The sequence below is a fragment of the Ochotona princeps genome, chromosome 11 (genome assembly GCF_030435755.1).
Source record: "Ochotona princeps isolate mOchPri1 chromosome 11, mOchPri1.hap1, whole genome shotgun sequence".
In the NCBI taxonomy this organism is placed as follows: domain Eukaryota; kingdom Metazoa; phylum Chordata; class Mammalia; order Lagomorpha; family Ochotonidae; genus Ochotona; species Ochotona princeps.
The window spans coordinates 15,068,234-15,095,424 of record NC_080842.1 but is presented as its reverse complement, the minus strand read 5'-3'; the positions used below and the strand labels follow the sequence as shown (position 1 = coordinate 15,095,424).

The 27,191-nt window shown below is 44.7% G+C and overlaps 1 long non-coding RNA gene across 1 annotated transcript; it reads right to left on the bottom strand.

Annotated features, from left to right (window-relative positions):
* Positions 1-5,379: 5,379 nt before the first annotated feature.
* Positions 5,380-12,905, bottom strand: LOC131481455 (uncharacterized). The gene is made up of 3 exons (XR_009246349.1): positions 12,818-12,905; positions 6,897-7,061; positions 5,380-5,568 (listed from the first exon to the last, which is right to left on the bottom strand). It is a non-coding gene; the product is annotated as an uncharacterized LOC131481455 (long non-coding RNA).
* Between the last annotated feature and the right edge of the window lie 14,286 nt (positions 12,906-27,191).

Genomic DNA, 27,191 nt, shown 5'->3' with positions numbered 1-27,191 from the left:
TGCAAGTGCAGTAGCCTGGTTGGTGGAAGTCCCCCAGAAGTGACTTCTCACCTGTCACATTCTCCCTCAGTAGGCCTCCCACCCACACATTTCTAAACCAGCTTCCCTGAGGAATCTGCAGCTCCCCCATGCCTGTGATCACACAAATCCCCAAGCCTGGTCCTCTGGCATTGTGCCGTGCAGCATGGGACTCTGTCTAACTATCCAGGGCCCATGCACACTTTTTTTTTTTTATGACCTTTGCACAGTTGATTAGGGATCAAAGGGTCAAGGGCTACAGAAAAGTGGGTAAGACCATTGTTTCCACATTCTCTCTCTCTCTCTCTCTCTCTCTCTCTCTCTCTCTCTTTCTTTTTCCTTCCTGTATCTGGGGGAAGCGGGGGGAGATAAAGGGAGAAACCACACCCACCCTCCCAACCATCCCAGGATCCCCATTGTGGGGCTGCTCTGAGGGCACTGCTCAAGTGGTTTTGTTAGTTCAACTGTTCTGGATTGCTGCTAATCTTGCCATTCTAAGCATGATGAAATCTCTTCAGAATCCACTGAATGACATAGTCCACCTTAGAGTCTACACATGCCCAATTTTTTCACTGCCAACACTTGACTGGGATAGTTGATGATCCATTTGTTCTGCCCTGTGTTCTGGTACCAGGTGTCCTATGCAGGCTCCAGTGTACTACCATATTCTCCATGTGCACCTGGATATGCTGTCCACTGCCCCATCTGAGCCACTGAGGAAGTTTAGCTTTGACACATGCACTCCATAGTCAGACTATGGAACCTGCACTTTTCTTCATGGTTGGGGTTATGAGATCAGCAATTCAGCTGGGGGGATCCCCAAAGAAACTTCATCTGAGATGATCCCAGACCTGATTCTTTTTTTAAAAAGATTTATTTATTTTTACCACAAAGTCAGATATACAGAGAGGAGGAGAGACAGAGAGGAAGATCTTCCATCTGATGATTCACTCCCCAAGTGACCACAACGGCTGGTGCTGCACCAATCTGAAGCCGGGAACCAGGAACCTCTTCCAGGTCTCCCACGCGGGTGCAGGGTCCCAAAGCTTTGGGCCGTCCTTGACTGCTTTCCCAGGCTACAAGCAGGGAGCTGGATGGGAAGTGGAGCTGGATGGGAAGTAGAGCTGCCGGGATTAGAACCAGCACCCATATGGGATCCCGGCGCGTTCAAGGCGAGGACTTTAGCTGCTAGGCCAGGCTGCTGGGCCCCAGTCCTGATTCTTTTGTGTGCTTGCCAATACAGGGTCCAGCAAAGTCTGTTGCCCAAATCAGATTGTGCATATGCTGGTGGTTGCAATTGCTGAGTCAGTTCTGTTTCCAGCCCTGTCTTCTACATGAACCAGTGGGTATTGCAGTCCAGTCTGATTCTGTCCACCACACACTTGGTCCTAATGCAAACCAGTGAGAGCTGCAGACTGGTTGGAGCGACCTGCAATAACCCCCACAATCTCAGCCCCTGCCTGCCAGTATGTACAGCAGACTGGTCCAATCTGTCCCAAAACCCATTCAGCTCTCATATATGTCAATGGGTTTTGAAGCCTAGTTCAACCTAACAAGCCCCACTATCCAACACTCATTCACACTTGTGCATAGGTTCCCAGACCCTGTCTCTGGTGTATCAGCATCTCCTCCCCCCACATATCTTTTAAAATTTTTATATATAGAGAGAGAAGGAGATACAGAGAGAAAGATCTATCCTCTGGTTCACTCCACTAATGGCTGCAATGGCTGGAACTAAGCCAATCTGAAGCCATAATACCATTGCGTTGGGGGCAAGATTTCAGTATGTGAATCTAGAGTGGAAGAAAGCATGAACAATGGACTGTCTTAGCAAGCATCACTGCAAGTTTAGGGAAGGAATCTTTACAGAATCAGGAAGTGCATCTTATATGATATAATGCTATAGAATGCTATACCTCAATAGAGGTGTGGAAGGGAATGTCCTTGCAGACTATATAGCATACACTTTCTTTAAAAAATATTTATTGGGCCTGGTGCAATGACATAACAGGCTTATCCTCTATCTGCATTGCCAGCATCTTATATGGGCACTAGTTTGAGTCTTGGATACTCCACTTCTAATCCAGCTCCCCGTTTATAAGCTGGGAAAGCAGTGGAGGATGGTCAGGACTTTGGGCATCTGCACCCATGTGGGAAACCTGGAGGAAACCTTTGGCTCCTGGTCTCAAACTGGTTCAGTTTTGGCCATTGCAACCATTTGGAGAGTGAACTAGTGGATGGAAGACCTTTTCTTTTGTCTTTCCTGCTCTCTATGAAATTTGGCTTTCCAATAAAAGTCAGTAAATTTCTAAAAAATGAAAAAGATTGTTTTATTTGAAAGGTAAGTTAGAGAGAAAGAAGAGAAAGAGGAGGTATCTTCCATTTGCTGGTTCACTCCCAAATGGCCCTAACTACTGGAGTTGGGCCAGGCCAAAGCCAGAAGCCAGGAGTTTCTTTTGGGTCTCCCACATTATTGGCAGGGGTCTAGAGACTGTGCCATCCTCTGGTATCTCTGAAGCACATTAGCAGGGAGCTGGATCAGAAATGGAACAGCTAGGACATGAAACAGTGCCCATGTGGGATGCCAGCACTTCAGGTTGTAGATAAACACCCTGTACCATGGCACCTGTCTTGATCATCTCTTTTATTTTTTTATTTCCTATTTTGTTTTTATTTGGAAGATAGATTAAGACTCATTACCCCAGGTAGCGCAACAGCCAGAGCTAAGCTGATCCAAAGCCAGGAACTTATGGGTGCCATCTTCTGCTTTCTTTGTCCAAAAACAGAGAGCTGGATTGGAAGTGAAGTGGCTGTGTCATGAACTGGTACCCATATGGGATTCCTGCACTAGCAGGCAGAAGATTGGCTTGTTAGGCCACCAAGTCAGTTGTCGCTCTCCCCATCCCTCATCTTTTAAAAGGTCAGGGCAACCAAGGAGATGCCTTTCCTCCCAGCTTCCAAATCTAGAAGCAAGAAAGCAAAGGAAAGAGACTGGATTGGCCAGCTAAGCCACGTCAGCAAGGAATAGAGGCCAACCAAAGTCACCCATCAAACACAAACATGCAAGAACAGGGCAACAGGTGTTTCAACTGCACCAGCATCAGTGCTAGACATCAGCCCATTCACAACAACGCTTGTGTAAATTTTAAAAGGAAAGCTCTGACTTAAAAATGAGGTTTTTGTCTTTGTAGGATCAGCATTCATTCATTGCACTTACCTCATAAATTACTTTGGCACTCCATGTTTTGTTAAGACTGAAAATGCAAAGTGGGCAAGCCAGGATTGCTGTTGTGTGGGTGCCCACCATCTGACTGGGAAGCCACTGCAAACAGGCCAGTGTATTAGCTTTAGGAGTGTGATGCTTAGGACAACTGAGCCAAACCCAGAGTGCCATCTCCATTCTGATCCCTACAATAATTAAGCCCTGTTTTCTCTGTTGCTGAAACAAACAACAGATGGTTGTTTAATTGTTTATAAAACCCAACATTAACTATTGGGCTTGGCGCTACATCTCGTCTCACAAAGCACCTCAAAGTACATGTGTAGAATCCCTTTGAACTGTACTGGGAAGCAGGAGGCAATAAGAGGTCATCGCTAAGCTTTGTCAGTCACCTGCTCTATCAACCTGTGATACGGAGAGCTTCTTGAGTGTTCCTAGCAGCCCTGGGTACAATGACTAGTTGCTTTCAGAGGTTTCTCACAGAAATGGGAGAACAGAAAGTGACTCATAAAATCCCCTTCTAGCAATAAAGAGTCTCTATAAGCTACCTATGCTGGTCAAAGAAGCATTTGGGGTATTTGACCTCTTCGGGAAGGCAATGTATAGTTTTCTTGTTCCGGGCTGCGTTTTCCCGTTGCCCTGGCTTTCACCTTGTGCGGCTTCAGGCGCTATACAAATGCTGTCTGTCTTCACGGACCTCTGACTGCAGTCATGGGCAGGACACTTATATCTTGGGTAATCACATCAACGCCACTTGTCTTGATCCTTGGAAATGAATGACAAGCCATTACTGAACCATACAAATTGGGAACCATGTCTGTTGAATGCGAGACACCTTCAAGCAACAAGAGGTGTTATGAGAGTCACTTAAAGCTCCTTACATGGCAGCTGTCACAGCATTTCCCAAGGGCGCATCCTCAGATTCACCATTTCCATCTGCCTGCCTCCTACTGGGGCTGTCATTTACATGTTGGACTCTTAGACTGTTTCTGAAAGAGCTGTGTTGAAAAGTTCTATCCTCAGTGGAAGGAGCTACTGAGCAGGGACATCTTGGACCTGTGACTTGCTTTCCCCTTCTCTGCACAGAAAACACGTGGCTCCCACCACAACTTTCTTTCCCTATTAGCCTCTTCCTTCTCCTGAGCTTAACATTAGTGTCACCTGACCAGGGAGACCTATTGATCACTCTAGCTAACTCAAGTCATCCTGATTGTAGCAGCTGTCACATCTGTAGTCATTTCTATTGCTGTGTATTTTCTTGTTTGTGGTTTATCTTGGACAGCTGGAGTTTAAGCTCTATGAGAGAAGCAATGATGTCTGCTTGCCTGCTGGCTGTGCCATCAGCCCCAAGAATCCATGCATTTTACTTTATGAGTTCAGTCCATCACACTTGAAAAAAACATTTTTATAAGATTGTGCCTGTTCTGAATGTGTATGGGCTTTTAACCTTGCCACTATTCTCTAAACAATGTGGCAACCACATTTACTCTTTATTAGACACCGGGAATAATCTAGAGATGATTTAAAGTATATACAGGAAGATTTGCATAGATACACAAATATTATACCATTTTATGTAGGGGACTTGAGCATTCATGTATTTTGGTATTCTTAGAGATTGGGGGCCTGGAATCAATCCCTCAAGTACATTCTGAGGCAGCTTGCCTTCTCCAGCACATAGATAGGATCTGCTCATTGAGTCTAGAAAGAAATGACTGGGGCAGGTACCATGGCACAGCAGGCTAATTCTCCACCTAACAGTGTTGGTACTCCATATGGGTGCCAGTTCATATCTTGATTGCTCCATTTCTAACACAGCTCTCTGCTAACAGGCTGGGAAAGCACCAGAGAATGGCTTAAGGCCTTGAGCCTCTGCATTCATGTTGGAGGCCAGGAAGAAGCTCCTGGTTCCTGGCTTCAGGATCAGCTATCTTTGGCCATTGCAGCCATCTGGGGAGAGAATCGGCAGACAGAAGACCTATCTCTGTCTCTCCTCTGTTTGTGTAAACATCTGCTGTTCAAATAAAAAATAAAAAGTAATTATTTTGAAAAAGTGATGCAGCAACAATATTGCCTATGATTTTGACTGAGAAAGCAAAAGGAAGATTACCTGGGAGCTCACCCCTTTTTCTGTTCTCTGTTATCACACAATTGACAACTAACTCCTGGGTCTAACTGGATCAAGCTGTTAAGGTAGTTACTTGGCAAGATATGCATCCAGGTTCTTGAGTGGGAACCAGGGCCAAGTTGATACACCTATTTCAGGTGGTACTCTTCCCTTTGTCCTCCTGAGCTAGTTGTCAGCAGAAACCTCAGGAGAGGGATGGAATCTATGAAACAGAATATTACCAAGATGCAGAGGAGCCCGGAGATGAGAGTAGTCTATGCGCAAGGCAAGCAAGCAGGTACTGGGAAGTCTATGAGAATGTAAGGGCAGGTGACACATGATCCTTAAGACTGAATCCTTACCTAGCATAGCACTTGATTGTGTATCTAGATGAGACTCAAGGGATCCCTACCTCACTTCAGCAGAGACAGTTAAGGCCCACTAGCTGAGAATATCCAAATGGTCATGGTTAGCTAATGGTAGGGAGTGATGGGGATCATGTCAGTGGGGGACAGAGTCAGCAGCTACAGATGAGCAAATATCCTTGGAAAGCCTGCAAGCCATGTGATCAGATTTTCATATGACTACTTGTCCATCCACCCACCTATCATTCTTATATCTGCTCATTCACCTATCTGTCCCTGCATTTGTTTATCCATCCATCTGGCCATCCTTCCATCCATTATTTGACAGATCTATCCACTCGGTTGGAATATTATAACAGACTCAGAACTGTGCGCTGGACCCTGGGGCTACAGCAGGTACAATATATACAGCATTCCTTTTCAGAAGTTCATAGCAGGAGGTGACAGGATCTAAACAGATACACACAACAGGGGGCCCAGCTGTAATGGGAGCTGTGCAGATAGAACCCTCCAAAGATAGAATTTAGGCTGATCTGTGGAGGAGGACAAGGAGTTTTCCAGATGGAAACTATGTGATAGACCTTTTTAGGTAGGAAAATAAAAGCAGGGAGAGATGGGAGAATTAGGAATGTTTATAGATTGTGATGGTTCATCCCTTGTGTCAACTTTACTGAGTAAGGAGATGGGAGTTCCTTATTGCTGGGTGTACCTAAAAGTCTGTTTCCAGAGCCACCAGCATATGAATCAGTAGACTTAGTAAAGAAGGTCTACTCTCACCAGCACTGAAATTGAGGACCTGGGGAGAACAGAAAGGTGGACGGAGGAAGGGCAAACTCTTCCTCTGAACTGCACAGCCAGCTCTCAGCCTTGGGCACTGGAACTCGCGGTTCCCTGGCTTGTGGCTTTTAGGACTCACCCCAGCTCCCTTACCTCCTCCTGTTCAGTCTGGGTGTTATAGGGTCACTTCCCCTTTGATCTCAGGCTGTACTACAGCACTGGTTTTACTGGTTCTCTATTCCCAAGCTGCAGACAGTGGGACTTCCCTGCCTCCGTAATCATGAAAACCAATTTCATGATAAATCTTCTCCTATACGTGTATTGATGTAGATTTTACTGGTTCTGTTTCCTTGTAAACCTTAGCTGATACAAAGATCGAGGGTTCTCCTATCAGACTCTGGGTTAGTACCTGGCTCCACTCTTGTCTCCAGCTTGCTGCTAATGCACACCCCAGGAGGAAGCAGTGATGGTCTGAAGACTCAGGGTCCAGCCATGACTATTGTGGACCAGTCATGACTATTGTGGAGAATGTGGGCAGTGAAGTAGGACTTGGAAGCTCGCTTTCTGTCTGTATCTAAAATGAAATGAAATAATAAAATAAAATAAAATAACAAGTTTTGAGGGCCCAGCACAATGGCTTTGCCTTGAACGCAATGGGATCTCATATTGGGCACCAGTTCCAATCTTGGCTGCCTCACTTCCCATCCAGCTCTCTGCCTGTCACCTGGGAAAGCAGTCGAGGACAGTCCAAAGCCTTGGGACCCTGCACCCATGTGGGAGACCCAGAAGAAGCTCCTGGCTTCGGATTGGCTCAGCTCCAGCCATTGCGGTCACTTGGGGAGTGAACCATCGGATGGAAGATCGTCCTCTTGTCTCTCCTCCTCTCTGTATATCTGACTTTCCAATAAAAATAAATAAATCTCTTTTTTTAAAAAAAGTTGTTTTGTGTAGATGAAATGCTAGGCTTGGAGCAGAACATGAAATCTCATACTGGAAGAGAGTTGAGTCAGGGAGTGGGAACCCTGTTTGGCTTACCAGGGCTTTGAACTTGAGATGCTGGTGAGTAGAAAGTTTCTGGAAAAGAATCACATTAGAATTTCATATATTTTATGCACACAAACACGTAACACTCTAATTACTTCTTTTAAAAGTCTTTCCAGAGTTTTAAAAAGTTTTGCTTATTTTCATTTTATTTGAAAGTCAGAAAGAGAGGGAGAGAGAGATCTTCCATCTACTGCTTCATTGTCCGAATGCCAGGGCCAAACTAGGCTAAAACTAGGAGCCAGTTTCCCAAATGGGTGCAGGAACCCAAGTATTTGGGCCATCTTTGCCTCCCATGCATTTTGACAGGAAGCTGGGCAGAAAATAAAAGTGGGATTCAGCCTAAGGCAGTGTGTTGGGATATGGGTATTTCAAGCAGCAGCTTAACTTACATAATATAACTTAGCAATATAATAGCAACCCCTCTAACATTTTTCAAAAATATTTTTTTCTTTTTTCTTTTCTTAATATTGTTTACATAGTTGGGAGGGATACATGCCTATATGAGCCTCTGATTAGGATGGAAAGGACCAGGTATGGAAGGAGGTGGATGGGACAAATGTTTTCAGGCTTTTTTTTTCCTCTGTGTCCACAGAGGAGCAAGGGGAAGGGGTTGCCCCTTGCTGTCAAACTACAACAGCACCCTGAGGATGGGAGATAGTCACTTGATGATACCTTAGATGCCTGATGTGAGCAACAGTGTTACTTCAGTAGTTTTTATTCATTTTTTAATTGTTATTTTATTTTGATAATCTTTATATAGTTGATTAGGGCACAAAAGATCAAGGGCTCCAGGAAAGTGGGTAAGACCATTGTTTCCACATTCTCTCTCTCTTTTTATTTATTTATTTATTTTTTGTATCTGAAGTAAGGAGGGAGATAAAGGGAGAAGCCCCACCCAGCTTCCTACCCATCCCAGGTCCCCTACATGAGGCATGCTCTGAGAACACTACTCAAGTGGTTTTGCTAGTTCAGCTGTTCCGAATTGCTGCCAATCTTGCCATTCCAAGCACGATGATATCTCTCCAGAATCCACTGGCTGGCATAATCAACCTTAGAGTCCGTTTGCTCAGATTTTCACTGCCAACACATGGCAGGGGTAAATGGTTGATTTGTTCTATTCTCCGTCACTTCAGTAGTTTTGATAATTCTGAGAAGCTGTTGGTTTTATGCTCCAGGGTTGAGAAAATTTTTCCAAGGTTTAATGGTTGACAAAGTCCACCATATAGCATCCACAAAGCCAGGATCATGTTGCAAAGCTTGGTCAGAATTGTTCAACCTGTTCTGTTTTCCATCCTCTGATGAGGGAGTTTGATGTCCTCTGCTGGCTTAGATGAGCTGGCTGTCATGTCCCCTGTGTGCATCTGGGCATGTTATACACTGCACAAGCACCAGCAACTGAGAAGGCCCTGTCTCAACACATGCAATCCAAGATTGGACAACACATCCTCTGATTTTCCCTGTGGCTGGGGCTTGAGTCCTGCCATTTAGCTGGGAGTCGCCCCAAGAAACCTCATCTGGGCTGACCTCAGATTTAGCTCTTGTGTACACCAACCAGTGCAGGGTCACGTTCGGTCTGTCATCTGCATACTGGTGGATGCAGCTGCCAGCTAAGTTCCACCCTAGCCCCATATTTCACACAAACAGATGGGTGCTGTGGCCCAGCCTAGCCAGCCTACCACAAAGCCAGTTTTAATTCATACTAGTGGGTGCCATAGTTTAGTCAGGGCAACTTCCAATGATCCTACCAGGCCTGCTCCCAGTCTCAGTTTTGTGTGTGCCAACCCCAGTTTAGCTTAGTGCAGTCCAGCCCTCATCCCGTCAGATTCCCATGCACACCCACGAGTGCTGCAGCTTAGCTCAGCCCTACCCTGCACCAAACTCTACCTTCATGCATGCCAATAGTTGCTGCCACTTGCCTCAGCCCAAGTTCTTGTGCTCACCAGCAGAAGCTACAGCCTAGCAGGGAGTGCCCACAGTTCTTCTGCCAGGCATGCTCCCAGCTTTGGGTCTTGTGCCTGCCAGGATTACTGTGGTCCAGCTTCACGTGAATCACACCCAGTCCTAATACTTGCCAGCTGGTGCTGTGGCCTAGCCTGGCTGGCTCACACCCATTCTGGCTGTCTCTCACACCAGTGAATGTGTCAACCTATCCCAGCCTGGCCTGCACCCAGTCCCAGTCACCATGGAAGCAGCACATACTTTAAAAAAATTTATTCATTTATTTTAATTTTGTTTGAAAGGCAGAAAAAGAGAAACAGATATAGGGTGGAGTCTAATTCTCTGATTCACTCTCTATGTGCTCTTAACAGTCATGACCGTATTGCTTGAGAAAGAAAAATAAAATAAAAATAATGAGATTTTGTGAAGCAGGTCATAATTTCATTCATTCTGCAGATACAATTCTACACACCTGTTTTAAGGTCACCATGAGCATCTTTCTTTCTTTCTTTCTTTCTTTCTTTCTTTCTTTCTTTCTTTCTTTCTTTCTTTCTTTGGTTTTTAATTTTTTATTTCTCCTTTTAATACATCTTAGATTATCTGATATGTAGTTATGGGTTTTGTATATACATCCAGCAATTGCATTTATGTGGACAATGGAAAAGCTCAAAGTCCTTACACACAAGTGGCTGCTAGTGTTGTAAAAACATTTGTTAACATGGATCAGGATCTGCTGCTTTCCACATTCATAGCAATTGGCATAGAGCATATAAGACAAAACTAGAGGTGGCCTGGAGATGACCTGGCAGAAGTGAACAAACCTGCAGGAGCACAGCCCCAGGAATCATCTCATCATTGGCTCTTGCTTGGGTTTGACCTTGAGTGAGCTGTTTCACTTCTGACATCTTTGTTTCTGTGTCTCGAAAATGAGTCCTGGCCCTGTGCTCGCCTGGTGAGAGCAGGTCTATGATTAATCCACAGCCAACCCATCTTCACCCTCTAACCCAACAATAATGGATATCTACCTGCAGGTCAGCCCCACATAGAATCAAGAATCCCCTGCTTGTTCTCCTTCCAGTTAAATTAAAAGCTTCTGGCCCCTGCCTTCACATGACCCCTTCCCAGGGTCTACAAGTCTTAAGAGTTTGGCGTCAGTGACATCTTACAAGGCTTTCAGAGTTCAACATTTCTGTGAAGGGCACCATGACTATTCATTAGATGCAGGTAGCTTGATGGATTCCCCATTGTTCTGAAGAATGTGCTAATTCACCATACCATGTGCAAATACCTGAAGATCTGATTACTGTATCAATTGGGCCACATCCAAAAGCCACAATGCTCTGCTTTCCATGTGCTAAGAATGTTGTTACTGAAGAATCTGATGAATACCTAAAGAATGAAGCCAACTCCTGGCCAAAACCATTGCAGGCAGTGGGTGAATTTGAAGTACACAGCAGTTGTAACTGCCATTAAGTGGTAAATCGCAAATGAATATTTGGTGCCAACCTGTGGAAGTCTTCAAAGGTTGTGCAATGAATAGCTCTAGAAAGACCAAATCATGGGAAAAAATCATGGGAGAAGAGGGATTCGTGGTCTCCACCTAGAGACAAATTTCTTTGGGACAGGTCCCTTGGTGCAGGAATGGGTAAACACTCATGAGGCTCCTTGGTTGTGGACTCATTGCCTGCTACCCTGCTCCTGCACTGTCACTCCTGGATTCGGTTTCATCTTCCTATGCCTTAAACAGTGGTGTCCCCAGGATTCTGTCTCCAACTTCTTCCTTTTTTGCTCTTACTCTTCTGATGCTCATCTTGTGTGTGTGTGTGTGAAAATGCCTGATTTAGGGTCAGTGTTGTGATGCACTGGTAAAACTGCTACTTTTAGTGCCAGCATCCCAAAGCGGCACAGATTTAAGTCCCGGTTGCTCCAATTCCAATCTAGCTCCCTGTTAATGTACCTGAGAAAGCAGTGGGGGATGATTGAAGTGCTTGAGTCACTGCACCCACATAGAAGACACAGATGAAGCTCCTGGCTGCTTGCTTCAGTCCGGCGATTGCTGTTACTTACACAATGAATCAACAGATGGAAGATCTTTCTGTCTCTCCCTCTAGCTCTCTCTGTAACCTTGGCTTTTCAAGGTTACAGCTATACAGAGTGCAGACACAGAGGGCCTTTCTTAGGTGAAATTGAGAGCATCCACTGCCCCTTGCCCCTTGTCTGTGCCCTTCCTTGCCTTTGCAGATGAAGTGCTTTCTTCTCACTCCCAGGAACTTCTGGCACCCCTTGGCGGCTGTTGTGTTTCTGAGGTATAGCTTCACATGTGGCTGCCTCTGCCTGGGCAGTTTCTGCCTTTGTGGACAGCACCTAATGCCCAGTCCCCTTCTCCTCCCCATGATGTGCAAGCCTTACACTTACCTTGGGCACTTCCTGGGGCCTTTTTGTGCAACCAAGCAGTGGCTGGCACTAGGGTCACTGAAGACTCGCTCACTCCCAGCTCTGGTGCCCAGGTCGGGGAGACCTCACAGAGGAGGTCATGACAGCCATCTGTCAATGTCTCCTTAGGCCAAAGGATCCTGACCTTTGTTCTGATAGGTCTAAATTTGGGGGTAGAGCAGAGAGGGATACCCACAGAAGCCATCTCATCTGAATTACTCTCTGAAGCTGGGCAACATCACATTTGCATCACTGTGTTGGTCTAGGCTACCACCAAAGGCCACACAGGTAAGTAGAGGGGACATAGATTCCTTCCTCTTGCAGGGGGAGGGTGGGATGCGGGAAGGGGTGGCCAGTCTCTGGCATAGTGTACAGGTGGGTAAAAGCTAAAAGCATTTTGGACAATACAGGCTGCCACATGTTTGATCTGCTGTGAGATGTTGGCTATGGACTTCTGTTTTCCAGGCACCATAAGAAGCAGGTCTTATGTGTGTTTGGAGCAGATGGCCTCTGATGCTGGGAGAGGCCACCTAGAGCCACTGTGAGCATGTGCCAGACCACCAGAGAGAAAGAGAGAGCCTCGGCTGCTGCAGAGACCACCAAGGATCACAGTCACCTACCACCGACCTGGAATTGAACGCATAAAGAGGCATTTTGACTCCCAGTCATTCCAGTCAATGCTGCCACAAACTAGCCCTACATGTGGGACCTTGGGCAACCCGTGGGCTGCAGATTTCCCATATGAATGTCGGCAGCTGACCTCAGCCATGCCTGAGGCCATCCTGTGGTTTTCTGGTAAAAAGGAGATCCTGTCACTTTCCAGTCATTTCCATGGAGATGTTTTCCACTGTGTGGTTCTTACCCTGGATTGTTTATGGCCATCTTGCAGCGGTGAATGCTGGAGGAGCCAAACACCTGCTAGCCGTAAGTAAGCAGAGTTAGTGCAGACAGTGTAGGCTTAAGCAGAGCAGAGACAAATGAGCCCATGCTGGAGGCACACTTGGAAGGAAAAAGAAGTGGGGGAGCAGACACAGGACACAGAGAGAAGGTGAGCATTAAAAAGCTATTGTGGTAGCAGTTAAGACACCTTCGTCCAGTTTAAGAGTGCCTGGATGGGATCCCTGACTCCAGCTTCCTGCTGACGCAGACTCTAGGAGACAGCCGTGGTGATACAAGTAGTTAGGTCCCTGACAACCCCATGGGAGACCTGGATGAAGCTTCTGGCTGCCAGATTTGGCATTGTGGGCATTGCAGAGTGAATGAAGATATGGGCTCTCTCTATCTCTGCTGCTCAAATTTAGAAAAAGTTGGTGATGCTGAGCATGGGTCATATCACCAGGGCACAAATCTTGATAGATCTCCTTAGCAAGATTAAAGAAAAGCTAATAAGTCTGGGTCATCTTTTCTCTCCTGATCCCTTCTCTTTTGCAGCGGCAGTAGTTGGCACAAGGTTTGCCAGGATGAAGGTATCTCGTGGAGGTGCCCCAATGGTCATCAGAAGTTAATGAAAATGGTTCTTACCGACTTGGCTGATATTGGTACTGGTCCCCATCTGGTGGAGGTGAACAGCACATAGTATGTGCACTCTGCTATATGGTTGAAGAATAAGACTAAAAGGTTGAAGAGTTAAAAATCAGCTTTACTATAACAATTTACTTGTAACAATTTACATAACATACATTTCTTTATTGACCACCCAAAGCAGTATCACAGTGTGACACTTTGTTTTCCCCTTTTCCTTTTCACTGCAGACACGAGGGATCAGGAAGACTCTGACACAGAGAACAATAACAGGAGAGCAACAGCAGCAGTGTGATCCCGGCCCGGCCTGGTAGGTGCCATTGCTGTCACTTGCACTATTGAGAGGTCAGCATCCTTGCCTCCACCTGTGGATGCTCTGGCCCAATCTGTTGGATGCTTTCTGGGATGCTGAGCACTGGGACAAACCCCACGCCTTAAACAATCGTTCCCAACTTTATGATGTCTCTCTCTTTTAAAAAAAGATTTATTTATTTATTTATTTATTTATTTATTTATTTATTATTGGAAAGTCAGATATACAGAGAGGAAGATCTTCCATCTGACGATTTACTCCCCAAGTGTCTGCAACGGCTGGAGCTGAGCTGATCTAGGAGTTTCCTCCGGGTCTCCCATGTGGGTGCAGGGTCCCAAGGCTTTGGGCCAGCCTCGACTGCTTTCCCAGACCGCAAGCAGGGAGCTGGATGGGAAGCTGAATGAGAAGTGGGGCGGCCGGGACCATAACTGGCGCCCAAATGGGATCCCGGCGAGTGCAAGGCAAGAACTTTAGCTGCTAGGCTATTGTACGGGGCTCATATGATATCTCTTTAATATTCTAAAATAACACATGTAGTCCTAGGAGCTTCTGCAAAGTTTGTGAAAAATATCTACTATTAAAAACTCCATGTGATATGAAATTTTTCTTGCATCAAAAGAAATTTGTCTTTTCATTCCATTTTCCATGCACCTTTTTTTTCTTTCTTTTTTTCCCCACACACCTTTTTATGAACCCTTGTACACCAATACTTACGAACATTTAGGAAAAATCATTCTACTACAACTGCTGTTTGCATTTTAATCTATTTTATTCTTCTTGGGCACGTAAAATAGGTAACCATAATAAAACTGAATATAGAAAGTTTTATCTTCATTGTTTTATCTTATTAAGACAAGCAGCAAAGATGCTAAAAGGCAGAATAGGGTTTTCTTAGACGGTCCCAAAGCCAGGAGCATGCCAACTAGTCAATTCCAGACAACATCTTCTGTTTTGAGGAATCTCTTTCAGGGACTGCTTTGCTGGTTTAAAATCCATTCTTTTTTTAAAAAAAATTAAATGGACTGCATTTTGAATAATGCCTCCTAAGTGCTGTGTAAGCACTTGTCATGCTCGATTGCTGTTGGTCCAAGGAGGGCTGACCTTGGTGATTGACATGAGCCTTTTAGAATTGGGCCTGTCATCCATCAGCCTGGAGTTTCTTTCCCACACAGAGAGAACTGCACTTTTCCATGTTCCCTGGTGATGGGTGCACAACCAAAGGGACTTGAAGCTGTCCATGAGAACTCCTAATAAGCCGTTTAGACTTTTGGTCAGGAGTGGACATGTGAACACTCAGAGGGGCCCTGTGCTTCCTGACAGCCCACGGTTGTTCTAACAAAGCAATTTCTGTAGGGCTTACCAAACCATGGAACATTCTAGATTTCTTTCTAAGACAGCCAGCTTCCCCTCACTCTCGTTGCAATCCAGTGATTGTATAATTCATTCAGCTCCTGATATGTGCAAAGAGATGTCTGAGGTACCTAAGATACATGACTATTAAGTACCAGATCTTCTACCTATGCCCCTGAGTTCATCTTATACTCAGGTTAGTCTTTAAGGTAAGAAGGATTGATCCAATTATATAAAAGGGGAGATAAATCAAAGTGGTGAAAGAGTTTCTTAAGAATGTATAATATGTCATCTGGAAGTAGAATTCTACCCTCCAACCCTTGCTTAAAACTACCCTTCCTTTTACCACCATAGCATCCTTCACTTGTCTTAAGGAAATTGGAACCTTGGAGAAGCAATTAATTGTTTTCTTGTTGCTTCAACTTTCTGGTACATCCATTTTTAAAAAAAGATTTATTTATTAGTTTTCTTGGAGAGGCTGATTTACAGAGAGAAGCAGAGATAGGGAGAAAGATCCTTCATCTGCTGGTTCACTTCCCAACTGGCCAGATTGGCTGGAGCTGAGTCTATCCAAAGCCAGGAGCTTCCTCCGGGGTCACCCATGTGGGTACAGGGTTCCAAGACTTTGGGCAATCCTCCACTGCTTTCCTAGGGCACAAGTAAGGAGCTGGATGGGAAGTGGAGCAGTCAGGATACAATCTGGTGCCCGCATGGGATCCTGGCACGTGCAAGATGAGGATTTAGCTATTGAACCATCGTGCCAGGTCCCTGGTACGTTCTTAATTGAGAAGGGTTTAGATAAAAATAAGAAGCAAGGTGGTGTTATTTCCTAAGTTGAGAAGCAGGTAGGATGGTAGATATTTGTTATAAATAATTGTATGAAAGCTATTTTCATGCTCACTGAAATGGAATTATCAGAATAGTGAGCATGTAGCCTCCTACCCAAAGGCTGTGGGCAGAGGAGATGAAGAGGTGGCAACTAGGCTGGCACTTGGGGCATGCACAGGCCTGGGTTGAGATTAGCCAAAAAGGCAGCACTTTGCAATGGTCACAAGGGCTCCGAGACAGCCCAGCAAGGCCAAGATGACAGATAACACTCTGCTTCATTAAACACAGAAAGTTCTTCATTATTACTTGCTATTAGTCATTTCTACAGCAATACCCATCATCATCTGCATTGACTTCTGTGGGGTTTTTTTTTGCACAAAGAATTAAATTTTTATATTACGGTGACTCATTTCTTTATTATTAATTCTATGGCACTCTTTTTAATAACACTAGTTACTTAGAATCATGGTACCACAGGCAATGAGAGATTTTTCCATTTCTTTTTAATTTCCACAATGCAATACCACAGGTGTTTTTAATGTGGTTAAAATATGCAAACGTTGAAGATCATTTTTAACAGCGACAATTATTATTGAATAAATATATACTAAGAGAGTCTATTCAACATGGCCGAATCTTCAAATTTATGTAATTCCAGGGAATTGATGCAAGTTTTGTACATTGAAGAAATGTATGTCAAGCATATGCCAAACTGGTAACAATCAGGATGGAAGATTTAACTGTGTCTCATACCATAATGGATGCTACTTCAGATTTGTAAAGGGTTGAAAGCTCTTGGTGGTTATCATGCTTACTTTCAGGTCAAACATCAAAATGACATTCATTTGGAAAACATTTCCCTAGCTGCATTTCTTATAAGAAACTTACTGGACTGTACATATATATATATATTTTTTTTTAAAGTCAGATACACAAGAGGAAGAGAGACAAAGAGGAAGATCTTCCATCCAACGATTTACTCCCCAAGTGACCACAATGGCTGGAGCTGAGTCGATCCCGAAGCCAGCAGCCAGGAGCCTCTTCTGGGTGTCTCACATGGGTGTAGGGTCCCAAAGCTTTGGGCCATCCACAAGTGTTTTCCAGGCCAGAAGCAGGGAGCTTGATGGGAAGCGGGGTCTCTGGGATTAGAACTGGTACCCATATGGGATCCTGGTGCATGCAAGGCAAGGACTTGGACTTGGACTTAGGCTACCACGCTGGGCCCTCTAATATGTTTTGCTTGTCCCTAAGTTGTGGCTAATGTGTTGATCTCCTAACTGGAATAGCAATTTCCATAACACAGCTCTACTCTGAGTGTAGCCTGAGGGCCAGGCACCCCAGGTTAGCATTGCTGTTCCAGTCTCTGTTGGTTTCTGGGAGAAAACAAGTCTCCAGGGGGCCACACCTGGCAGTTTTAATGCTGTTTTGGAGCAGAGGCTGAAAAACCATACCTACTGCTTGCCTTGGGTTAGGATTTGATTTTCACTGGGGAAATGCCAAGGAAATGGAGATGAACAACTTATCAGTAGATCGCTGCTGTGATTTCAACTTAATCTGACTCATCCACAGAGCAGTGAGAATGTTTAGACATTCCCAAAAGTTAAAGAAGCACAGGGCAGCAACAATAGTGAGTGAATTCCTTGAAGAATTTGACATCCATTTCAGTTCAGTTTATGCTTCAGTAGTTGGCCACCATGTGGGAAACAGATATAAGACAGCATTCTCAGTACCACAGAACTAAATTTTGAACAATATTTTTAGTTTGAGAGAGGAGAGAGTGTGAGCTGCCATTCACTGGTTCACTCCCCAACTGCCTGCAAAGGCTAGAGCTGGGGTGGAGTCAAAGCCAGGCACTGGAAACTCAATCTAGTTCTCCCATGTGGACAACAGGAATTTAAAGACTTGAGTATCACTGCTGCTTCTTAGGGTCTGCATCAACAGGAAACTGGAGTCAGGTATTGGCGAGCTACCCTGACCCCATTCTTTCCACAGGTAGCAGACAAACATTTGGAGTACTGTTCTGTTGCTTCCATGGTTCTTGGGACACACGTGTGAGTATGTAGTTTGTATGTAAGTATATTCAGTGTGTTTGTGAATACATGCTTGTTTGGGTGTGCTGTAGTTTGTGCATGTTCCCCCCAATAGTTTGCATGTTAGAAACTTAGTCCCCAAATCCACATGCTAATAGATTTGGAATGTGGATCTTCAGGAGGTAATTAGGATTAAGTATGGACACTGGGGTGTCTCCCCTGCTCTCTAGTGAAGGCATTAGTGGCTTGTAAGAAGAGGAAGAGAGACCCGAGCTGGCAGCAGTATGTGTGGTCTCACCATGAGATGCCCCTAACTCCAACCTGTCACACTCCTGGACAGCATCAAGGCACTCAGCAGATGCCAATGCCATTGCTCTCAGATATCCCAGCCTCCAACCCTGGAATTCTTTAAAAATAACCCGGTCCTGGGGCCAGTACAGGGGGTTAGCAAGCTAATCCTTCACTCACTGCTGCACCAGTATCCCACATAGGCATCAGTTCATGTCTCAGCAGCTGCACTCTCCGTTCAGCTCCCTGCTTTTGGCCTTGGGAGGCGGTAGAGAATGGCTAAATTCTTAAACCCCTGCACCCACTTGGGAGACTCCAAGAGACTCCCGATCCCAGCTTCAGACAGGCTCAACTTCAGCCATTGTGGACACTTGGGGAGTGAACCAGCAGATAGAAAATTTCTCTCTTGTCTCTCCTTCTCTCTGTAAATATGCCTTTGAAAATAAACATAAAATATACTTAAAAGAAAGTGATCCAGTTCCCTGCAATTTGTTATAGCAGCAGAAAACAGGTGGAAGCAGTGTGTGTGTGTGTGTGTGTGTGTGTGTGTGTGTGTGTGTGTGTGTATTTCCAACCATGGGAATTGGAGAATAAATAACACACCCAGGCTTTATCCTCAGCTGAAGGTCACTTTCTCAAAACTTCAGGAACAGCAGAAAATCCTTTGTTTATTCCTACCAGCTTGCTGTATATGGCCAGTGTCACCTAATAGGGCCCCTCCCGGGAGTGGTTTCATTTCAAAAGCTTTTGCCCCAACCTTGTCCCATCCACTGGGGCTGCAGGAAAGCAGTATCCTGTCACCAGAGAGCACTGCAGCGATGCCCTGCTCTCCACTGCCCTCAGCCAAGTGCATCTGTGGTGGACCCTGTTCTCCCAAGTCTCTGTGGGCACAGACACCATCATGTTCTTTTAATTTTTAAATATTTATTTATTTATTTACTTGGAAAGGCAGATTTTGCAGAGAGCAGGAGATACAGAGAGGAATCTTCCACTAGCTAGCTCCCTCCTCCCCAGGTGACCACAACGGCCAGAGCTGAGATGACCCAAAGCCAGGAGTCTTTTCCTGATCTCCCACACAGGTGTAGGCTCCCATGGCTCTAGGCCATCCTTCACTGCCTTCCCAGATCACAAGCAGGTAGTTGGATGGGAAATGGAGCAGCCAGGACATGAACTGATGTCAATATAGGATGCTAGGGTTGGAAGCAGGAGAATTCACCAATTGAGCCATTATGCCAGGCCCCATCAGAGTCTGCTGCAGTGTTGAATGGAAACCTGTGCTTTTTGAATGAGGTTTTAACAGTGGTATTTGTCCCTGGCTTGAGAAAGTACATCTGGGCATCCCTAAGCATGAACAGACAAATATGTGGATCCATGAAAAGATTGTGTTTCCTCTGATCAAGTAGGGGAAAAATGGGGAAGGGGACAGGGAGATCTAGAGGGATAAAAGAGATTTTTCCAGGTAATGACTACTTTTGAAACTGAAACCCAGCCACCTCCCTTTGAATGCAAGATTTAAGCTGGAAAAGTCAACAACCAGTTTTCTTCTCAGACTCTAATTTCTATTCCTTAATAAAACCCCTTGACCCAAATGCCTCACCCACCCCCACAATCTTGATGGTAGCACTAAGAATAAGGTCTTTCATTATAATTATGAACATAAGATATTAGGGGAAAATCTTACATCTGTCAAGCCAAACTATAATATTGTTCTCAGGAATTCTCTTATTAAAATGCCCATAGTCCTATACTTGAGATTTATTGGTATTTTGTCTTGTTGTGTAAAGTTCTTAAGCTGATTTTTGATATTACTCCTGTGGTATTTTAAAGCTTTTGTGCTTAAACTGCACATTTTTCTCCCTGCACCGATATTTTAAGATGAAGTAGGCAGCATTTAATGGAATTTCAAAAAGATGGAATAGCTAAATGATGAATGGATGTATTAACTGAATAGCCGGGGTTGGGGAAAGGGCCAAGATTTTCCTCCTGAAACCAGATCTTTTTTATACTTTCATAATATGTTTTAACATTTTCCCCTGCTTAGGACAAAGGCTACATCTAGTAGACTGCACCTTGCTTCTGTTTTCCTAGATTTGGGATCCAGTGACAAATGCCAGGCAGCTTGTCCACCTCCCTTTGTACCTATCATCCTCTCAATCTTGGCATTGAGCTACTTCTGAAGACATTTCAGCAGCTCTTCTCAAGCTCTTCCCTTCCTCCTTTATGTTCAATTTCCTTCCTGCAGCATGCCAGTCAGTAATGATTTGGGAATCTGGGTATAATTTTATGTTGTTGTTGTTGTCATCTTTTAACCAGTCTGTGATGTTTTCAGAGGTAATCTGATGAATTGGTTTGAGTAGCTCAATCTGGAGAATAGCTAGCAGGCAGGGGAAGTGATGAGTGGGAACTACGGGGATGGCCTAGGCTTGTCATTCAATCAATACACTTAGTGGAGAGGGAGTCAGGAAACATGTGGCCATTTGAACAGCATGAAAATGCTGGTGTTCTTAGAATTGTGGCAATCATTGTGAATGAGAATCTGTTTGCATCTCAGGCCATCTCGGGGCTGATGGGCTATCAGTTTATTGTTTAAGCACCCTGTAAAGGAGTAAGTATTGGCTAAAAAGGGTTGTCAAATCGGGTTAACGTTCACCTTGGCCCTGCCCACAGTCTGCATGCCCAAGTGTAGATGCAGCTGGGATGCAGAAGAGCACTGGATGTAGTTTGCAGAGATTTTAAAACTCACTGGGACAACAGTGGCCTTTCTAACTGAACATAAGCTTGGGGTCAAATGCCTGATGAGTTCCTTTAGTTTTTTAGATTCATTTATTTTTCTATTGGAAAAGCTGCTTAATGGAGAGAGTAGAGACAGAGCGCTACTGGCTCACTCCTCAAACAGCGATAAAGGCTGGATCTAAGCCAATATGAAGCCAGGAGTTTCTTCCATGTCTCCCACATGGGTACAGGGTTCAAAGGACTTGGACCATCTTCTGTTGCTTTGCCAGGAAATAGCAGGGAGCTGGATAGGAAGTAGAATAGCCAGAACATAATCTATGCCCATATGGGATGCCACCACTTGCAGATGGAAGGTTAGCCAGTTGAACCATTGTGTCAGCTCCCTTAAACAAGCCTGCAGAGGTCAGTGTGAGGAAGGGACAGAAGACACCCATAGACAAGCATTGGAACACTCTAGGCAAGAGAGACCTGCACATAACACCTCACTCCATCACATAATTGGTGAGTTCATGCAATACATACCATTACTATCTCATTTTACAGAAGCAGCTAGGTCTTGTGAGATAAAGAAACTTGCTCAACGTATTGGTCAGAAGTTCAGAGAGCTGGGTTTGGGCCTCCACTCTGGACCAATGTTCCAGCTTCCTGTGTGATACTGAGCAAGCTACTCAGTTTGTCTGTATATTCATTTCTTCACAGTAAATGCAGGAATCAGATGACTCATTCATTCATGAAATACTTGGTATGTACCTGCTGTGCGGTAGACATCATACTGTGCCCCACAGGTACAACAGTGAGTTAGCTGCGATAGGATTTATGCCTTTGGAGAGAGTAGAACCTTCTGGGGTGTAAATTACGAGTCATCAGGCATTGTCAGTGCTGGAAGTTCAGTGATACAGCAGCGAAGTGTCAGGAAACACAAGAGCACCAAGCAGAAGATTTACAGAGGAGTAGGTATGCACATAGTAAGCTGAGGCAGGGCTGTCTGGAAAGGGCGGGGGTGGGGAAACACGCCTGTTGTGTCAGAACAGGAAGGTCACGACGGTAGAGCGCCACACCTCTGATAGTCAAGTGTTGAGAAGACCCAGCAAGTTCTGCCATGAGCTGTAGGGCTCCTGACCAGGATGTTGAATGAGTTTCTTTATCTCACAAACCTAGCTCCTTCTTCTGTAAAATGAGATCATAACAGTGTGCATAGCATGAACCTATCAGTCATGGGGATTGAGTGAAGTGATGTGTGCCAAACTCTGGCACAGAACCTGCAATAGAGTAAGCCCTTAGAAAATACTCCTTACCACATTAGTTCTCATTACGACTGCATTGCGCATGCCCCAGGGAGCCCAGACTCTGCCGTTTGTACCAGGATGTACCTTCCCTATTCCCTGGGGCCCTCTTCATGGAGCTGAATCCCTGAGATACCAACTTGCTAAGAAATCACCATGGGACTAATTTGTGAGAATCTGCTTGCACTGACTCAACATCTCTGTCTCTGTTTAGGGCTATTGTTTTAGGTTCATTTCCCCCCAGGGCCCTCCTCATATATAATTATTCCGAGACATTTCCTATGTGAAGTCCAGATGAAATATTTGTATATGGAGTTTGGTGTGACTACTATGGATATCTATCTCTGTTAGTCTGACAAAAAAGATCAGTGAATAATTAGGATGCCCAGGAAGTCCTGTAAAAATAACGTGCTTTCTGTGCTTCAAACTTTATTTGGGTCATCACATATTTCCTGGGTCTTAAGGATGCGCCCTTTCTTCTGTTCTCCCTGCAAGTATAAATCTTCCCTCAGGAGATGTGAAAGGTTAATTTAGTGTTTAAGTGTGTTCTTCTAATAGTTTGGTTTTAGCAGAATTTCTCAGATTGTCCTGTGAGAGAAAATTAAGCATGGTTTTTCATGAAGTACATGTGTTTTAAGGAAATTCAAACATGTAAATTTTGGCAGTTTTAATAAACTCAAGGACTGTATTATTTAGTACTCTGTTACTACAATGAAATACTGGAGACAGGATAGCTGAAGAAGAAAAAGAAGCTTGTTTAATACATAGTTTTGGAGGTTCAAAGTTCAGTATTGGAGAGGGTTAATCTGGGCATTGGTTTGGTTTCTGCACAGGGCGTAATGGAAGATGGTATCTCACTGAGACAGGAGTGCGTGGGGCCACATGGGATTGTATCTATGACACAATGGAAGGACAGGAAGGGACCAGGCTTCTTTTTTTTAACATCATAGGTCCACAACAATCCTCTCCAGAGAATTAACAAAGCATCACCTGAGAGCCACCCTAAACCCTTGCAAGGGAAGCACCCTTAGCAAGATCTAAGGTCCACCCACTGAGCCTTGCAGCTGATCACCTGCCCACAGCACTACCCTAGGAACCAAGCCTCTAACATGGAGCCCAGAGGGCCTCCAAAGCATCTAGAAACTGTGACAATGTATTTTGCTGCATTCCCACTTTCCAGCCCTGCCTCTCTTGTGTTCCCTTCACATTTGAATCTTGAAAGTTTCAAACTCCACTTGTTGAACTCTGTGGCTTAACAGCAGCAGGTCCTAGGGAATACTGAAGTAGCAGAAGGAATTATTAATCATTTGTGCTTTTCATTGGTGATTTGAATAGCATTCATTCAGAACAGTGGGCACCAGCGTCTTAGTAATCCAGATCTGAAGGATGTGAGAAATGTAGCAGAAAGATCAACTATGGGCCATGAGGTTCAGTCTAGAACTTAGACACACAGAATTCCTTTAAATGTGGAGCACAAAGGTTTAACGTGATGTATGTTTTCTCCGCCAGAAGACTTTGGTAAAGCATAATCAACTCATCCTTCCATGAGAAAGGAAAAGGCATAAAAATTGAGCAACTTGCGTTGTATGCAATTGTTGAACGTGGAAGACATGTATGGAAATCAAAACCCACCTTGCAGCCAAGGGAAAGAATGGATTGAACTTTGCAAAGCAGTTTCTTTTGAATTTTTCCTTCTGATAGATGGCAGAGAGGTTAAAATAAATGCCTAAGTAGTGTTAAGCAAGGAACCATTGCCTCTGATGGTGACACTAAGATCCTTACTTGTAACGTGCGAGGCATGATCGGGTCCGAAGCCCATGAGTGGTTGTTCCCTTGGGAATTGGGCAGGGATCAGTCACAGGGCTGGGGGATTCATCTGGCGCAAGCAAGTGGGCATCCATCTCAGAACCAGAGTTTACATTTTTGCCATGGTATGACTATGATACATGCCTCCCCACCAAACTCATATGGGAGTTCCATTCCCAGAACCTTATGTTATGGCATTAGCAGGGTGGAAACTTAATCCTACTGTGATGTTGATTGACAGAATCCTCAGAAAAGTAATCAGATTAAACAATGTTGCTGGCAGACACATGAGTGTGTCTTGGTAGCTTTCTAAGGAGGAAGACAAGGCCCACATGGATGAAGGCAAATGCACGTGCACCCCTATCCCTTGCCCTTTGGTTTTCTGAACTTCCTCAAGACTTTGCTAGTATCAAGGCCACCATCAGAGGAGGCCCCTAAACCTTGCACCTTCATAACTATGACTCCAAATAAACCCCTTTTCTTGATAAAGTTTGCCTGAGTCAGGTTTGTTATTATAGTTTTTTTTTTTAAAGAGCTGTTTCATCTACTCCCCTTACTGTTTGGTTGGCTTCTCCTCCCCATGACCTCTGGCTTGAAGGTTTCCTCTTTTATAAACTTGGTTGCTTCCTGTGAGTCCTACACCCTAGACTGTTAGCCCCATGTGCTATAGACAGCCACCTCCCAAGGCGCCACTTGATTTTTTTTCAGTTGTAGTTTTTAGTTGGATGAAAAATTAATGATGTTTCTATCATCAAAAAGCAAACGAAGCCATGTGTTATAAACCAGTTCCATGTTCTAGCAGGCTTTGAAAATGTATGCTTTTTCCACTTGGAAGCTGTAAGGGACACTGTGACATGGGCGTGCACGAGCCCTTGTGCTTGCCCTATGTTTTGTTTGGGCTGTGTTCTTGGGTCATTTCTTACCACTCCATGTCTGGATTCTGTTCCATGTACTCTGGCAGAGTCCCCTAGCAATTTGCCTCCTGTGTGACTAATTGTGCCACTGTGCTTGGAGTCAACCACTGATGCTCGTCTTTCAGGGTCAGATAGATTGGAGCTGCCTTATGTAATTACTCATTTGACATTGTAACCGGCATGACTGGGCAGATTGTTGGAAAGATGGATGTGTGCTTGGATACACATTCCTTATCCACTAGAAAATTGCTTTGAAGCTTTCTATCATGAATCCAACCTGGAGCTTCTGATTCAGCAAGTCTGGGATGGGGCCCAGTAATTTGTAGGTTTAACAAACATCTCAGGTGAGTGCTAACATCGGGCAAGGCTGGGAAACACTGCTTTATTGTCTACTGGACTTCTGCAGTTGCTTTTCCACTCCAGGCACGCTGACCTGATAAATATTAGCGGAGCATGCAACCTTTGTAATGAAGCTGTAGAGTTTCATGTGGCAAAGTTGAAACACTGAAGGCACTTTGGAGCCCCTGCAATTTTTTTAAAATAAAGTTTTACCCAGTTCAATCATAGCATGTTTTGACTGCTCAGAAAATGTGAAATGCCCCTAAATCCAAGAGTTTTAAAATATGTGTATTTGTTTTAAAAGGCACACACACACACACACACAGAGGGAGGGTGTATGAGAGAGACAGACAGACAGACATATGTACAGACAGAATGGAGAGCTGCAATCTGCTGAACCATTCCCTACATGCTGAGGATGGGCCACACCAAAGCCAGCAATCTAGAACTCTTTCCGTGCCTCCCATGTGGGTGACAGAGACCCGAGTACCTGAGCTCTCACGTGAGGCCTCTTGGAGTCATCAGAGGAAGCTGGAATCTCAATGAATTCCAGACTCTGTACAGTCAATCATATAGTTACTCAGTTGTGAATATGCCCAACACTGTTAAACTATACCTTAATATGCTGAATAGAATACATTTGCATATCTTTTTAAAACAGATTATTTATTTTTATTGGAACTATTTACAGAGGGAATGAGAGACACAGAGAAAGATCTTCCATCCACTGATTCACTCCCCAAGTGGCCACAATGGCTGGAGCTGAGCTGATCTGAAGCCAGGAGCTGGGAGCCTCTTCCAGGTCTCCCATGCAGATACAGGTCCCAAAGCATTGGGTCATCCTTTACTGCATTCCTGGGCCATAATCAGGGAGCAGGATGGGAAGTGCAGCAGCTGGGACACAAACCGGCGCCCACATGGGATCCCAACGCATGTAAGGTGAGGATTTTAGTCACTAGGCTGCTGTGCCGGGTCCAATATAGTACATTTTATAATATGTGTGCTTCATCATGCTTTTAAAAGTCTTAGGGAAGTATTCCCAGGTTTATAGTGTAGATAAGAGCCACAGAAGAAATAGGACTACCTGGTCAGGCTAAGACTTTTTTTTCTTTCTCAACTTCTTAGATTCCTTACTCATTACAGCATGGCTGCTTGCGTTACACAAACAAGGAAGCAGAAAGTCACCTAGTTTACAGCTTAACTGTCCCTTCCCACTTGCCAAAAGGATGTAGTCAAGTCCTAGCCTCCTAGTGTGGTGAAGTATGGGGTCTTCCAAACAGGTTTGTTTGGGTTATCATGAGGGTAAATTCCCCATGACGGGAAGGAATCCTTGTAAGAAGAGGCACTAGAGGACCCAGCATGATGGCTCAGTGGCTAAATTCTTGCCTTGCATGCACTGGGATCCCATAAGGGTGCTGGTTTGTGTCATGACTGTTCCACTTCCCATTCCACTTCCCATTCCCATACTGTGGTCTGGGAGAGCAGCGGAGGATGGCACAAAACCTTGGGACCCTGCATCCATGTGGGAGACCCAGAAGAAGCTCCTAGCTCCTGGTTTCAAATGGGCTCAGCTGAGGCTGTCGCAGCCACTTGGGGAGTGGACCTTTTTTTCCTGCTTTTCCAACAAAAACAAATAGACTGAAAAAAAGAGAGAGAGAGAATGGTGGGCCAGCTTCCCCCGCCCTCTCTCTTTCCACCTGAACACTCTGAGAATAGGCCAGGTGACACACAGTCATCTTCAACCAAAGGAGAGAACCCTCACCAAACACCAAAATCAGATGGACCTCTGACCTTGGACTTGCAGGTTCCAGAACTGTGTGAAAGAAATTCCCGATTTTACGTCATCCAGTTCACAGTACATTGTCATGATGGCAAGCCACACTA